Source organism: Heterodontus francisci, chromosome 27 (genome assembly GCF_036365525.1).
Source record: "Heterodontus francisci isolate sHetFra1 chromosome 27, sHetFra1.hap1, whole genome shotgun sequence".
Lineage (NCBI taxonomy): Eukaryota > Metazoa > Chordata > Chondrichthyes > Heterodontiformes > Heterodontidae > Heterodontus > Heterodontus francisci.
In genome coordinates, this window is record NC_090397.1 from 42,741,387 (window position 1) to 42,759,326 (window position 17,940).

Genomic DNA, 17,940 nt, shown 5'->3' on the forward strand with positions numbered 1-17,940 from the left:
CTGCTTCAGTATCTGAGGAGTCACGAATGGTGCTCAACATTGTGCAATCATCAGCGAACATCCCCATTTCTGACCTTATTTATTTATTTAGAGATACAGCACTGAAACAGGCCCTTCGGCCCACCGAGTCTGTGCCGACCATCAACCACCCATTTATACTAATCCTACATTAATCCCAGTACCCTCTCACACCCCCACAATTCCTCTACCTACACTAGGGCCAATTTACCGATCAACCTGCAAGTCTTTGGCTGTGGGAGGAAACAGGAGCACCCGGCGAAAACCCACGCAGTCACAGGGAGAACTTGCAAACTCCGCACAGGCAATACCCAGAATCGAACCTGGGTCGCTGGAGCTGTGAGGCCGCGGTGCTAACCACTGCGCCACTGTGCCACCCATTGACCTTATGATTGAAGGAAGGTCATTGATGAAGCAGCTGAAGATGGTTGGGCCTCGGACATTACCCTGAGGAACACCTGCAGTGATGTCCTGAAGCTCAGATGATTGACCTCCAACAATCACATCCATCTTCCTTTGAGCTAGATATGACTCCAGCCAGCGGAGGGTTTTCCCCCTGATTGCCATTGACCTTAGTTTTGCTAGGGCTCCTTGATGCCATACTTGGTCAAATGCTGCCTTGATGTCAAGAGCTGTCATTCTCACCTCACCTCTTGAGTTCAGCTCTTTTGTCCATGTTTGAACCAAGGCTGTAATGAGGTCAGGAGCTGAGAGGCTCTGGCAGAACCCAAAATGAGTGTCACTGAGCAGGTTATTGTTAAGTAAATGTCGCTTGATGGCACTGTTGATGACACCTTCCTTCACTTTACTGATGATTGAGAGTAGGCTGATGGGGCAGTAATTGGCCGGGTTGGACTTGTCCTGCTTTTTGTGTACAGGACATACCTGGGCAATTTTCCACATTGCCAGATAGATGCCAGTTTAGTTTAGTTTAGTTTAGTTTAGAGATACAGCACTGAAACAGGCCCTTCGGCCCACCGAGTCTGTGCCGACCATCAACCACCCATTTATACTAATCCTGCACTAATCCCATATTCCTATCACATCCCCACCTGTCCCTATATTTCCCTCCCACTTACCTATACTAGGGGCAATTTATAATGGCCAATTTACCTACCAATCTGCAAGTCTTTTGGCTGTGGGAGGAAACCGGAGCACCCGGAGAAAACCCACGCAGACACAGGGAGAACTTGCAAACTCCACACAGGCAGTACCCAGAATTGAACCCGGGTCGCTGGAGCTGTGAGGCTGAGGTGCGAACCACTGCGCCGCCCTAAAGCTGTACTGGAACAGCTTGGCTAGGGGCACGGCAAGTTCTGGAGCACAGGTCTTCAGTACTATTGCCAGAATATTGTCAGGGCTCATAGCCTTTGCAGTATCCAGTGCCTTCAGTCGTTTCTTGATATCACGTGGAGTGAATCGAATTGGCTGAAGTCTGGCATCTGTGATGCTGGGGACTTCAGGAGGAGGCGAGATGGATCATCAACTTGGCACTTCTGGCTGAAGATTGTTGCAAATGCTTCTGCCTTATTTTTCGCACTGATGTGCTGGGCTCCCCTATCATTGAGGATGGGGATATTTGTGGAGCCACCTCCTCCAGTTAGTTGTTTAATTGTCCACCACTATTCACAGCTGGATGTGGCAGGACTGCAGAGCTTAGATCTGATCTGTTGGTTATGGGATCGTTTAGCTCTGTCTATCGCATGCTGCTTACGCAGTTTGGCACGCAGATAGTCCTATGTTGTAGCTTCACCAGGTTAGCACCTCATTTTGAGGTATGCCTGGTGCTGCTCCTGGCATGCCCTCCTGCACTCTTCATTGAACCAGGGTTGGTCTCCTGGCTTGATGGTAATGGTAGAGTGGGGATATGCCGGGTCATGAGTTTACAGATTGGGGTTGAGTACAATTCTGCTGCTGCTGATGGCCCACAGCACCTCATGGATGCCCAGTTTTGCATTTTAGATCTGTTCGAAATCTATCCCATTTAGCACGGTGGTAGTGCCACACAACACGATGGAGGCTATCCTCAATGTGAAGGCAGGACTTTGTCTCCACAATGACTGTGCAGTGGTCACTCCTACCAATACTATCATGGACAGATGCATCTGTGGCAGGCAGATTGGTGAGGATGAGGTCAAGTATGTTTTCCCCTCTTGTTGGTTCCCTCACCACCTGCCGCATACCCAGTCTAGCAGATATGTCCTTTAGGACTCGCCAGCTCGGTCAGTAGTGGTGGTCCCGAGCCACTCTTGGTGATGGACATTGAAGTCCCCCACCCAGAATACATTTTGTGCCCTCACCACCCTCAGTGCTTCCTCCAAGTGCTGTTCAACATGGAGGAGTACTGACTCATCAGCTGAGGGAGGGCAGTAGGTGGTAATCAGCAGGAGGTTTCCTTGTCCATGTTTGATCTGATGCCATGAGACTTCATGGGGTCCAGAGTCGATGTTGAGGACTCCCAGGGCAACTCCCTCCCAACTGTATACCACTGTGCCACCACCTCTGGTGGGTCTGTCCTGCCGGTGGGACAGGACATACCCGGGGATAGTGATTGCAGTGTCTGGGACATTGTCTGTAAGGTATGATTCCGTGAGTATGACTCTGTCAGGCTATTGCTTGACTAGTCTGTGGGACAGCTCTCCCAACTTTGGCACAACACCCCAGATGTTCGTAAGGAGGACTTTGCAGGGTCAACAGGGCTGGGTTTGCCGTTGTCGTTTCCGGTGCCTAGGTCGATGCCGGGTGGTCCGTCCGGTTTCATTCCTTTTTATTGACTTTGTTGCGGTTAGATACAACTGAGTGGCTTGCTAGGCCATTTCAGAGAGCATGTAAGAGCCAACCACATTGCTGTGGGTCTGGAGTCACATGTAGGCCAGACCATATAAGGACAGCAGATTTCCTTCCCAAAAGGACATTAGTGAACCAGATAGGTTTTTACAACAATCAACAATAGTTTCATGGCCATCATTAGACTAGCTTTTTAATTCCAGATATATTAATTGAATTCAAATTCCACCTTCTGCTGTGGTGGGATTTGAACCCATGTCCCCAGAGCAATACCCTGGGTAGATGTGCATTCTTTGGCCGTAAGAGCTTAGATTTTTCAGAACGCATCTTCAATGGATGTTTTAGGACATGCCTTTCATCCTGGGTCAGAGAGACTCAAGTGAAACATTTCTGAATCAAAATAAGGGGGAAGCCACTTCGGACCGAGATGAGGAGAAATTTCTTTACCCAGAAGGTTGTGAATCTTTGGAATTCTCTACCCCAGAGGGCTGTGGAAGCTCAGTCATTGAGTATGTTAACACAGAGATTGACAGATTTCTAAATACCAATGACATAAAGGGATATGGGGGTGGTGTGGGAAAAAGACAGTGAAGTGGATGATCAGCCATGATCGTATTGAATTGTGGAGCAGGCTCGATGGGTTGAATGACCTACTCCTGTTCCTATGTTCCAATTGCTGACCTTCATGGAATCCTGACGAGCCCACCACACCCCTCACCATGCCCGTTCACCTCTTTGTACAGCTGGGGCACCTCTCTGTTCAGTAGCATCTTCCTCTGCCTCCTCTTCCTCCTCCTCTCTGGCCTCCTGCGCCTGCTCTTCCTCTGATGACCTTCACCATCCCCAAGGTCCACACCTCTCCGGAGTGCCATGTTATGGAGAGAACATCAGGCCACCACAGTGACCAAGACTCTTGCAGGAGTGTATTGCGGGGCTCCACCTGATTGGTCCAGGCACCAGAAGCACATCTTGAGAAGCCCGATGGCCTGCTCAATGGTTGTCCTAGTGAGCAGGTGGCATTGGTTAAATCATCTATTTATTTATTTTATTTAGAGATACAGCACTGAAACAGGCCCTTTGGCCCACCGAGTCTGTGCCGACCAAGAACCACCCATTTATACTAACCCTACAGTCATCCCATAGTCCCTACCACCTACCTACACTAGGGGCAATTTACAATGGCCAATTTACCTATCACCTGCAAGTCTTTGGTGGTGGGAGGAAACTGGAGCACCCGACGAAAACCCACGCAGTCACAGGGAGAACTTGCAAACTCTGCACAGGCAGTACCCAGAATTGAACCCGGGTCCCTGGAGCTGTGAGGCTGTGGTGCTAACCACTGCGCCACTGTGCCGCCCAAAATTTAATTAATTGAATTTAAATTCCACCAGCTGCCGTAGTGGGACTTGAACCCGTGTCCCCAGGACATTAGTCTGAGCCTCTGCATTACTAGTCCAGTGACATGACCACTATGCCACCATCTCCCCCATTAAAAGTCAGTCAGTCACAAGGCTATCTCTGTGCTTCTGTGTGGGGCTCCTGTAGAAGGTTGAGTAGCCAGGGGTTAGAGCGAAGAGCTGCAGCAACCTGGATTGGCGGAGGATGAAGGAGTCGTGGCAGCTGCCAGGAAAGTATGCTCTTGGAAGAAGCTCTTATTGTAGTCACAGAGCAGTTTAAGGTTGAGTGACTGGAAACAGCTCCTGTTAATGAATCTGATTGGGTGGCTGTTGGAGGCCTTGATGGCTACATGGGTGCAATTGATGATGCCTTGCACCTGGGGTAATCCAATGATAGTGGCAAAATCCAATGTCTATGTGCTTTCGAGGCCGCGTCTGTCATGAAATGAATGCATTATCCAGACCCGGGAAACAGGGGGCATCAGTGACCTGCGAGATGCAGTGGTGTGCAACCGTTTGCGAGAACTAAGGTCCACAGCTGATCCTTGGAAGGAGCCAGAAGCGAAGAAGTTCAAGGCCACAATGACTTTGACAGCTGCAGGCAAGGCATAGCAACCAGTGCTACGAGATGTGAGGTCCTCAGTGACAAGGGCATGGATGTCTGTAAGCATCTGCCTAGAGAGTTACAGTCCCCTGTGGCCTTGGGTCTCAGTCATCGCCAGGTAGCTCCTTCTTCCGTGGTAGATCCTATGCCTAGGGTATGGCCTCCATTGCCCTTCTGCCTCTCTTTGCTCTCCCATGCCCTCCATCTGCTCGGGGTTCCACCCTTCCTGTGGAGGGTGTTTCTGCTCATCGCCACTGGGCCCTAAATCTGAGAGTTGTGCCCCTATTACCAGCTGCACCTTCCCTGTGCTTAGCTTGTTGCCTAGATCTCTCTGGCTGCCTTGCCCCCTGCTCTTCTACCCCTACAATGCCAGGAGGGTGATGACCCCCTGCACTGCCCGCACACTGACTGCCAACTCTCCCTGCCACCTGCACTGTGCCAAGGGCACCTGTTTAGCAAATGCCAGTCCCCCTCTACACCAATGACCCTGTTATGGGGCTGAGGTGATTCCCTGGGGCAGCCATAACTGGTTCCCCACTCTGTTGCCGCCTCCCTTCAGCAGGTCAGCTCCAGAAACCTGTGCGGCCCCGTAAAAATTTCCAACAACTCCCTTCAACAAGCTCCTCATGACCTCTTTAACTACTTTAACTACTTTAGGGTGGCACAGTGGTTAGCACCGCAGCCTCACAGCTCCAGGGACCCGGGTTCAATTCCGGGTACAGTCTGTGTGGAGTTTGCAAGTTCTCCCTGTGTCTGCGTGGGTTTCCTCCGGGTGCTCCGGTTTCCTCCCACCGCCAAAGACTTGCAGGTGATAGGTAAATTGGCTGTTATAAATTGCCCCTAGTGTAGGTAGGTGGTAGGGCATATGGGATTACTGTGGGGTTAGTATAGATGGGTGGTTGTTGGTCGGCACAGACTCGGTGGCCGAAGGGCCTGTTTCAGTGCTGTATCTCTAAATAAATAAGTTAAAAAAACTGGCTTTAATCAGGGAGCAGGTGGGATCCCTGGTGAACACTGTCCGCACCGGGAATGGCGTTGAAAATCTGACATGCCGACTGGTGGCGGTATTTTCGGGCCCCATCCACCTCCGTTCCCGCCCCCAGTGGGGCCCAGAAGTTTAGTCCCTTGCATTAACCTGTGTGGCTATCTGCTTCCATTCTAAGTGACTGTCTGGAGGGCCTCTTGCACACGCCCCCACCCCCCCACCCCACCACCGCCTCCTCACCCTGCAGGAAAATGAGCTCTATTCTCCTTTCAACCTCCTACACTCAGGCCATCAGCCCTGCTTTGGAGAACCTGGGAGCCCTCTCTTTGGCCAGCTGCTCCATTGCCCCTCTCTCTTCCCTCTGACAAACACTTTCACAGACACATCAAATCCTGCTGCAGCCAGAATCCTCCTTCACTTTAAGAGGCACAGGCTAGACTTAAAAAGTGCAGGCTAGCTTTAATTGGTATAAGCCTTACACAAAACTGATGGCTGGCCTTTTAAGTAGCACTGGTGAGATTTTCCTTTTGCAGTTGAGTGCATGTTCTTTTGTGAGTGGAAAATGCATGCATTCAGTGGCCCTGCACAGTCTGAGTTTCAAGAACAAGCATCAAATAGCTGGAACAGCTGCCATTTCTAGTCAGTTGGGACATTTCTGGCATAGGTACAGTACACCCATGCTAGCACCCTTCCCAGCAAGAGGCGCCATGCAGACTGCATTGGAAATACTGGCCATGCCTTTCACAGGGCCTCCTACTTCTGAAGCACTATGGAGCTAAATTTCTAGCCCATAAATCCCAATCTAATTTGCTGAGTTCATGTATCCATAACAAGAGGAGGAAAATTTGTTTGATAGCCTTCAATTAAGCGAGGTTACATTTTGGAATTTTTTGATACAATCACTCTGATATTTACAGGGACAGAGTGGAGAACCATGTTTGCTGGGGGTGGGGGATGTTGTGGGACGACCTTAAGAGCGGTCCACCTTAAGGAGCTGTAAGTGAAGATCACAGGAGGAAGTGATGCTGTGTCACATGTGACCAGTAAGTTGTGAGTGGAGCCCAGCAGAGCAAGATGTGTTTAGATGTAGCTCATGCAGTAAATGTTTGCACAAACATGTCCAGCTAAAGTATAATAAAACCCACGTTTACTTTGGATATTGCTTGTAGTCCTGTGAGTCTTACAACAGATCACACAACAAAGGAGCAAGTACTATTACATGGTGGCAACATTTGGACTATTCTTTCTGAAGACTATCAAAAATTACATTGTGGCAACATTGGATTTTTTCCAAAGAACAAAGAACAGCAGGCTGCCAACCTGGAATGGCTAAAGATCCTGGACAGCAGTCAGCAAGAGAACCCAGAACACTGCAGCAAGCTATACTACAGACAGGACCCCAGGAGGTGTTGAAACTCTCTGAGTACAACCCACAATTTGTCCAGAGATTGGAGCTTTCACCTATCTGACAGTGGGTCCAAAACATTTCAAAGCAGTAGCTGAAGCCATTACTATTTTAGCCTGCCATTTTTTTGCTTCATGGGCAGGGCCTAAGCCAAAAGGTGCAGGAAGAGCCCAACTGTGCCACTAAAAATCCAGCACAAAGTAAAAGGCTGGTTTGGCATCTCCAAAACAGGATGGCAAATGCAACAAGAGCTATGCCAACACACGACATAGCCCAAGCAGGTACATCAGGTCACTAGAGAAACAGATTGCCAGGAGGAGATGCAGATATTGTAGTTCAGGAGGAGGAGTGTGAAGTAATGGATGTGATAAACGTAGGGAGAGAGCAAGTATTAATGGGATTAGCATCCTTGAAAGTTGATAAATCACCAGGGCTGGATGAAATATACCCTAGGCTGTTTAAAGAAGCAAGAGAGGAAATAGCAGAAGGTCTGACCATCATTTTCCAGTCCTCACTGGATACAGGTGTGGTGCTGGAGGATTGCAGAACTGCTAACGTTGTACCTCTGTTTAAAAAGAGAGCGAGGGATAGACTGAATAATTACTGGCCAGTCAGTCTAACCTCAGTAGTGGGAAAATTATTGGAATCTATTCTGAGAGACAGGATACACTGTCACTTAGAAAGGCACAGGTTAATCAAGGATAGTCAGCATGGATTTGTTAAGGGACGATCTTGTTTGACCAACGTGATCAAATTTTTTGAAGAAGTAACAAGGAAGATAGACGAGGGTAGTGCAGTTGATGTGGTCTACATGGATTTTAGCAAGGATTTTGACGAGGTCCCACATGACAGACTGGCTAAAAAAAAAGCCCATGGGATCCAGGGAAATGCAGCAAGGTGGATACAAAATTGTCTCAGTGGCAGGAAACAAAGGGTAATTGTTGATGGGTGTTTTTGCAACTGGAGGGCTGTTTCCAGTGGCGTTCTGCAGGGCTCCGTACTGGGTCCCCTGCTTTTTGTGGTAAATATTAACGATTTGGACGTAAATGTAGGGGGCATGATCAAGAAGTTTACAGACGACACAAAAATTGGCTGTGTGGTAGATAGTGAGGAGGATAGCTGTAGGTTGTAAGAAGATATTGATGGTCTGGTCAGATGCGCAGAAAAGTGGCAAATGGAATTTAACCTGGAGAAGTGTGAGGTGATGCATTTGGGTAAATCAAACAAGGCAAAGGAATACACGATTAATGGGAAAATACTGAGAAGTGTAGAGGAAGTGAGGGACCTTCGAGTGAATGCCCACAGATCCCTGAAGGTAGCAGGACAGGTCGAGAAGAAGGCCTATGAAATCCTTTCCATTATTAGCCGAGGTATAGAATATAAGAGCAGGGAGGTTATGCTGGAACTATATAACTCAGTGGTTAGGCCACAACTTGAATACTGTGTGCAGTTCTGGTCACCTCATTACTGAAAGGATGTAATTGCACTAGAGAGGGTTCAGAGGAGATTTATGAAGATGTTGCCAGGACTTGAAAAATGCAGCTATGAGGAAATATTGGATAGGCTGGTGTTGTTCTCCTTGTAACAGAGAAGGCTGAGGGGAGATCTGATTGAAATGTACAAAATGTTGAGGGGCCTCGATAGAGTGGAGGTGAAGGACCTATTCACCTTAGCAGAGAGGTCAGTGACTATGGGGCATAAATTTAAAGTGATTGGTAGAAAATTTGAGGGGAGATGAGGAAAAATGTTTTTACCCAGATGGTGGTGGGGGTCTGGAACTCACTGCCTGAAAGGGTAGTTGAGGCAGAAACCCTCAACTCATTCAAAAAGAGTCTGGATATGCACCTCAAGTGCTGTAATCTGCAGGGCTACAGACCAAATGCTGGAAGGTGGGATTGGAATAGGTGGATTGTTTTTCAGACATGATGGGCCAAGTGGCCTCTTTCTGTGCCTTAAACTTTCTATGATTCTATGAGGACATGGATGAAGAGTGCACCGAGCAAGCATTCCACATAGTCAACTTGGATCAACCTATCAATGCTACCACACAATCTAAGGCAATCGCCAGGATCGGGATTATATCTCCACAGAAGAGCAGCAAGAATAAGCTCAGAGAAAAAATCGACACTGGAGCAAATGCAAATTTTCTGTCCATCTGTATACTGAAGGACACATACTTAAAGAAATGGGAATCTATGGTACAACCCACCACAGCTAGGCTGACTGCCTACAAGCCTTCTCCAATCAAGTGCATTGGAACAATAACCTTACAGTGCAGCTATGGGAGCTCTGAATGGCTACCACAAATTTTTTATATTGCAGACACAACTGGACTAGCTGTCGCAGGACTTACAGTATGCCAAGATCTACGAATTGTCACAATACGTGTATTCAGTAATGCGCCGAAGATGGTACAAAATATCAGGTCAAGTCCATGCAAAGAATGACACAAAGGCAGGGTATCTTGACAAGAAGAGGCAGTATGACTGGCAGTCTCTCCTCTGGCTTCAGTTTGTTGCAGCTAGTACCCGGAGGCCAGAGGGATTGCTGGTGATTGGTGATGTTGCCAGTCATCATTTTTCTAAGCTTTCCAAATAAGGGAAGAGTTTCACGATAAGCAGATCGGGATGAATAAGCAAGCCTTTTCTACGTTTTAGGAAGTGTTAAATTTGCTTACCTGTAAATAATGTTTTGTTTTAATCATATATATTGTTCGAAACACGACCTCATTGTTTATTGTACATATGTTTTTATCTTTGGAAAAAAGAGGAATGTTGTGGGATGACCTTAAGATTGGACCTCCTTAAGGAGCTGTAAGTGAAGATCACTGGAGGAAGTGATGTTGCATCATATGTGACCAGTTAGTTGTGTGTGGAGCCTGGCAGAGCAAGACATATTTAGATGTGGCTCGTGCAATAAGTGTTTGTATATATATATATATGTCCAGTTAAACTATCATAAAACCCACGTTTACTTTGAATATTGCTTGTAGTCCTGTGAGTTTTACAATAGATCACACAACAAAGGAACAAGTAATATTACAGCAGGGGGATAGGGCGGGGGTTGGAGGCTGGGAGTGAAATCTGGAAATTGTGGGAACATGAAGGTTCTACTGAATTTAACAGTAAGCCCTCATTTTCATTCAATTTCCCACTCAGTAGCCAGGGAAAAGCCAGTGGTAGAAGGCCACAGCTATGGACAATGGAGATGGTCCAAGGCAACCAGAAGACATCGCAGGGTTGACGAGGGGTGTCAGTTAGAAGTTAGAAATATGCTTACAATAAACATATATTTAGTAGTCAGCCTGAAATAGGTAAATGAATACGTTAGTGCTGTAAGTTTCATTTTACTGGAAACTGTTAGAATTTTGTTTTGCTAGAAGCAAAAACTAATTAAATGATTGTTCTTAGGTAATGATGGTCAGCCCAAAAAGGAGCCATAGCTGAGTAAATGCTTAAATAGATAAGCATACTGCAAAGCTGTGTTAGACTTTTCAGTTAACCTTGCTTACTTAAGATGCTTGCTGGAATGCAAAAAATAGTATGTAGGAATAGAATAGGAGTTACTTTAGTGAATCACTATGGTTCAATAGTCTGATAAGAAATAAGAATGGTTGGACTGAATAGCCATTTTTAGCAAATCATTAATAGGCTTTACAAACAGCTTTGGGCACAAATAGCTGATAACAGACAAAAACGAACAATAGAATCCCTAAAAGTTGGTTTGAAAGCTGGAGATGGGATGTTTCAAGGGACTTATGGAATTGGTCATGGGAAACAGAAAGAGATAAGGAAAGCAATCCTGATCATTCTATACATGCAAATTCTATGACAGGCCATGGAAGGTGGAAGGTAACTAAGGGTGGGCTTTTACTCCATAGTTTAAACAAAGAACTCAACACATCATTCTTCTTCTTTGGCTTCCTTATCTCGAGAGACAATGGGTAAGCGCCTGGAGGTGTTCAGTGGTTTGTGAAGCAGCACCTTGAGTGGCTATAAAGGCCAATTCTAGAGTGACAGACTCTTCCACAGGTGCTGCAGATAAAATTGGTTATCAGGGCTGTTACACAGTTAGCTCTCTCCTTGCGCCTCTGTCTTTTTTCCTGCCAACTGCTAAGTCTCTTCGACTCGCCACACTTTAGCCCCGCCTTTATGGTTGCCCGCCAGCTCTGGCGATCGCTGGCAACTGACTCCCACGACTTGTGATCAATGTCACAGGACTTCATGTCGCGTTTGCAGATGTCTTTATAGCGGAGACAAGGACGACCGGTGGGTCTGATACCAGTGACGAGCTCGCTGTACAATGTGTCCTTGGGGATCCTGCCACCTTCCATGTGGCTCACATGGCCCAGCCATCTCGGGCGCCGCTGACACAGTAGGGTGTATATGCTGGGGATGTTGGTCGCCTCGAGGTCTTCTGCGTTGGAGATACGGTCCTGCTACCTGATGCCAAGGATTCTCCGGAGGCAGCGAAGATGGAATGAATTGAGACGTCGCTCTTGACTGACGTACGTTGTCCAGGCCTCGCTGCCGTAGGGCAAGGTACTGAGGACATCATTGGAAACTTTATATTAAGAAGAATTTTTACAGGACAATTAAGTCCTATCAATATAACATCCAGGTCCACACCTGAAAAAGTGTATAAACGATATGTTTTTGGAGGACGCCATTGCACTAGGCTGTGGAGAAATATTCCTAAGGGTAGATCTATGTTAATACTTTTGGGTAGTTTGAGAAGTTATTAAGACGTGAAGCACCAAGAAAAATGGAGAAAGAAGATGAAAAAAACTATTTGTACATGCCAGCCATCCTGCCTGACCTGGACCAGTACTCGTTACTTGTCACAGTCATATGTTTTTGCTGTATAACTAGTGTGTTATATTTCATCTTAAACTCTGATTAAACTCAACATACCCACTATATTGATTGTAGTCGATCCTGATTGATTCATTAACATGTTGGGTTGTGGTTGGGTTTTGCAAATTTGCTGATTTAACCCTTCCCCTTCCCCCATGATTCTGACTCATTCATCATCAGTGAATTAAGATTACCCCAATATATCCTACACATTTTGGATATTGTAAGGGATTTGGCTCTCAAATGTTAAATGTAAATAATTCAAATCACTTCAAATGTATCTTGCATATAATCATAAAGTAAATATATTGATGAGGCTTTCTTATTGAAACACCGTAGGAATGATTAACAAAGGGTCAAGTATGTAACTGGGTGCTTCAACAACCAATCATAAATCTATTGTGCAAATATTAATAAATGTACAAACATATTCATTATAAAACTCACACCACCAATTAATATGAACAAGTTATTATAGAACAACTGGCTTTATAGAATGTTTTATCTGAAGGGATCACTCTTTATCTCTTCCCAGAGGCAATGGTTATGTGTGCATTCTGCAACTATATAAATCTTGTCAAGTAGAAATCCTATTAGCATATACTGGATTCTTGTGGGAAAATACAACTGCCTGCAGGATATTTTAAAACATTCATGATAAAAGGTGTCAGTTGGTGTGCAGAATGAAATGAGTCGGTTTCCATGCCTAAAATATTCTTGATAGTAATAAAATTCCATATTAAGTAATAACTGGTAATCATAATGTAATCCAGTCATAATAATATTTCTGGCTACCAATCATTCTTCAATGTATTTCATTTAGATCTACATTACTCTGCAATTTTTATAAATTTAATTCTAAAAGTTTGTTTTGTCATGGAGAAACCTGGATAACCCATGAAAACAGGCAAAAGGACAGGATTGAGCAACTACCCTGTGACCCTTCAGTGTAATGCAGGCAGCATGCCAACTTTGTGCTGCCTGCTCATTATAATGATTGATGTGTGCAGCCAGTGCTAACCACGCTGCTCGTTGGCTGGATGCGTCAGCAGGGGCCTGATATCATTACTTACTAGCATTACTTAAAGTCAGCCTCCACTGATTAAAGCTAACCTGCACCTCTTATAGGGAAGCTGCATTGCAGCTGCCGTAGGCACAGAAATCATTGAGAATAGTGCTGTTCAACAAACAACATGGTGAGCATGGAACAGAACATGCACCAAGTTTTTCCAATGCAGTTCTGGCAATCCTGGTGGAGCAGATGAATAAGAGGAGTGATGTCCTGTATCTACAGAGGGGCAAGAGGCCCTCCTGACACACAATGTGAAGGTAGTGGTAACAGATATCTGCAGAGGTCAATGCCAGAAGTCAAGCCCCGAGGACCTGGATGCAGTGCCACCAAGAAGTTAAATGGCCTCACATGAGTAGTCAAGGTCAGTGAATGCAACTTCAAATGCCACATCTTACCAACTGCACCACCAGCCTCAGTCACTGATCAATTCACCACACCATCACTCATCTACCAACAATGTCCATCAATCAGGAATCATACCTCACATTCATATGCACGACACTCACTGTCACACTTTCCTCTCTCTTGCAGGGGAAAGTGGTGCACAAATTAAGGCAGCAGGAACTAACCAGAGGGGGAGAGGTGCGCCTGCAAGTCAAGCCTAATTGTCATTCTCACATCTCAATTTCTCTTTATCCTACAATCCCTTCTGATTTACAAGTTGCAGATAGTGTAAGAACGCACTTCTTAGATTTCCCTCTCTCCTCACCACAGGCTTACCGTGTCCCCTTTTTTCTTTCATATATCCAAGAACTAAAACCTCCCATTAGTAGAGGAAGACAGAGAAGAGAGTGATGATGAAGACACACAGTCATTTGACTTCACACTCACAGCCACCAGCTCAGATACTGACTGCATAAATCTTGGAGGATATCATAAAGGAGGGATCTGCACTTGGTGACACACTGAGCACAAATGGGCTGCAGCCAGGGCATGAGGCAAGGATAGCGGAGGTACCAGCTGGCAGGAGGGCAAGGTCGCACATGAGATCTGCTGCAGAGGACTCCAATGAGCACTTTGTTGGGCCAGGCTACAGAAGCGGACAAATGGGTGTACACAACAAAATGCTTGGTGCATTGGGAAGCCTGCTAAAAGTCTGCATTCAATGTCAAGAAGCATGGTGGAATCCAGCACCAACTTCGTACAGGATTTTGTGCAGAGCTTGGAACTCATCCTTTCCAGCGTGGAACTGGTGCCCAAATCCGGCAACATACATGTGGATCAAATCTTGATGCAGCGTCTGATGGCCAATGACTCAGCTTCCATTGCAAGCGGAAGCTCAGACTATTGCCATCATGGTTGTGGATACCAGTGTTCAAACGGGCTCCTGGGGTGTCACAGTGGTCTAGCAGTCTGTCCTCCAACAGATTACTAGGATTGCTGCAGTGCCAACCCAGGGGAGTGGCAATGGCTCCATGAAGCATGAACCTGCTGTCTTCTCTCAGGATGAGCATTTGTCCTCTCACTCTTGCCACTCTGCCAGTGCCCGTGCTGTTGCCTTCAATCAGCCAGCCAGCCCAGACAGCTGCCTCCCATGCCAAGATGGTGCAATCTAAAGCCGGGCCTTCTAGGCCCGAGCTGCTCAAGGTCATGATTCAAGGACATCTGCAGTCTCCCCCAGTGAAAGTCAGCAGCCTTTCTCTAGCCATGCTGCAGCCACTTTGTAGGAGCCCTAGTACAGGCAAAGGCGCAAAGAAGACAGGCACTAAGGGAATGCACAAGATAGTTACTTTAGGTTTGTATGGAATATGGGATGATTTAATTCAGAAATTTGGTTTGGAATGTGTATTTTGTGTTGACTTTTATTTTTGCTTTTTGCCAAGAGGATGATATGATGGTCAGTGACACAGGGAAGGTAAGGGGTCTGGGACTGTTGGTGAATGGGAAATTGGGATTGAGGTTACTGGTATTGCTCATGAATTATTTGATCATGTGGAACCTGTGGAGAATGGGCTATCTAGTTTGCTTCCTCCTCTTGTGCCTCCTTCTCTTCCTCATCCTCTTATTCTTCATGTGCCTCTTTCTTGCTTCTCGCCTGATCGGTGTTGGCAAGGTCAGTTCCCTCATCATGGCAAGGCTGAGCAGCACAAAGCATCCCATCACAAACCTTGTTCCATTAGTCAAATATATACGTGCGTGTAAGGTCATAGTCTGAAATCTGACAACTTCCTGCCTTCCGAGTTATTCATCTCTGTGTGCCTGCAATAAGGCACCTTCACACAGAATCAATATTAATTTATTTAATCATTTATACTTTATTTATGTTAATATTTTGATTTCCAGATATTCATCTTTCAAGCTTTTTGGGTGGGGAGATTTCAAATTATTTACAAAAATTATGTATATTTTAAATTGCAGGTTTGAATGAAAAAAATTACGTATTTACAGTAAAAACAAAAGCTATCAAAATTATTAGGGCTCTTGACTTAGCTAAATCAATCCCAAGTTCACAAATAAAGAACTAGATTAACTCTAACTAAGAATCTACAGACACGCTATTTTTGACTGAACCATGATTGCTGGGTAGCTCAGTTAATTAAATACTGGACGAGAGGCAAGAGGGAATAAAATATGAATCCCAGTGGCTTCAGTCAGCCTTTCATTCTTCTGTCGTGGGATAAAAAGGGAGCCTGCTAGGATTCAGTGCAGTACCTGCCGCAGAGTCTAAAGTCTTTGCAGTCTCTTGGCTCTCAGCAATAAAAATGGATAAGTGCCACCTCATTATTTATTATTATTTAGAGATACAGCACTGAAACAGGCCCTTCGGCCCACCGAGTCTGTGCCGACCAAGAACCACCCATTTATACTAACCCTACAGTAATCCCACATTCCCTATCACCTACCTACACTAGGGGCAATTTACAACGGCCAATTTACCTATCACCTGCAAGTCTTTGGCTGTGGGAGGAAACCAGAGCACCCAGGGAAAACCCACGCAGACACAGGGAGAACTTGCAAACTCCACACAGGCAGTACCCAGAATCAAACCCGGGTCCCTGGAGCTGTGAGGCTGCAGTGCTAACCACTGCGCCACTGTGCCACCTGACAGCAACAAGATATTTTTCTCTTTCTCTTACTCTGCAACACTGAATCTCTAGATTGAGTGGGAATTGTAAATTTCTGCTGCGGCAACACAGTGTTCTCAACATTCAATTATATAATGTTTGCTCCATACCTGTATCCACTGATTATACATTACGAGGAACAAAATTTATTCTGACTCAAACCAATAACTACTTCAAAAGAATCAGGAGCTGAGGAATTCTTCAGTTTTTAACACACTGTTATGATTCCTCAGGTAATAAGAAGAAAGCAGAGCAGTTCTTCTGCACATAAAGCCAAATAAGCCTTGAAGAAATTAAACAAAAATGTAAGTATTTTTATCAGACCACCAGGGTGCGTAGCTAAAAAATGTGTCAGTATTAAAGATCGTAGTCAAGATCTAATTTTAGCAATATTGGGCTTAATTTTCAGGTCCTACTGGGGGCGGGAAAGGCAGGCAGGCGAGAGTCTAAAATGCCAGTGCAGCCAACATGCGTTTCCTGATGCCATTCCCGATGTTGGTCATTTTCACCAGAGCCAGAGAGGGCCTCCCATGTTCTTGCCTGATCCATGATGCAGGTCAATTAGATGGTTAAGAAGAACATTAAGAGCTCATTAATGGGGGATGTGGTGATTTTTGCAAGGGCGCATGGGCTGCACATGCTGTCTGGGGCAGACCAGGTGAATGGAGGTGGGTAAACAGTGGGGAGCCACTCATAGCCACACCAGGGAATCACCTCGGCCCCATTAAAGGGTGATTGGTGCAGAGGGGGACTCATCCATTGGGAGACAGATGCCATCGGTGCAGCAGAAGTGGCAGGGAGAGTGAGCAGTAAGTGCTCAGGCAGTGTAGGGAGTCATCGTGGCATCGTGGGGCCATAGGAAGAGGGGAAAGGGTGCCAAGCACAATGGGGAGGTGGGAAACTGACCACAAGGAAGACAGCAGCTGGCAAAGGAGACATGGCTCTCAGATTTTGGGCTGAGTGGCAATGAGGAGCAACTCCCTCCACAGTAAGGGCAGATCCCTGGGCATCAGCGGGAGAGGAATGAGAGGCAGGAAGGACATGGAGGCCATACCTTCAGTGTAGGAAATACCGCTGAACCTGGAGCTACCTGCAGATGACCAAGAGCCAGTGCTGCAGGAAACTGCGACTCTTCAGGCAGCTGGTCACAGACATTGAAATACAAGCAAGATACTGCAGATGTTGGAAATCTGAAATAAAAACAGAAAATGTTGGAAATACTCAGCAGGTCAGGCAGAATCTGTGCAGAGAGAAGCAGAGTTAACGTTTCAGGTCTGTAACCTTTCATCAGAACTGGAACAGGTTAGAAAACAATTAGGTTTTAAGCAAGTGAAGGTGGGCGGGTGGTGGTGGTGGTGGTGTTGATGGGGAAGAGAACAAAGGGGAAGGTGTGTGATAGGGCAGAGGGAAGGATAGATTAAATGACAAAGCTGTCATAGGACAAAGGCGAAGAGTGTGTTAAATACACCACAAGCACTGCAGTGGTTCAAGAAGGCAGCTCACCACCACCTTCTCAAGGGCAATTAGGGATGGGAAATAAATGCTGGCCTAGCCAGCTACACCCACATCCCATGAACGAATAAAAAAAGATCAGGTGTGAACCTTGATGGCATCTCGCAAACAGCAACACACCACTGCATTTCGCAGGACACTGATGCCTTATTTTCCCAAGCTGGACAGTACATTTAGTTCACAAAAGATGAGGCCTCACAGGCATAGAGGGCAGTGCGTTTCACTGCCATTGCTGAATT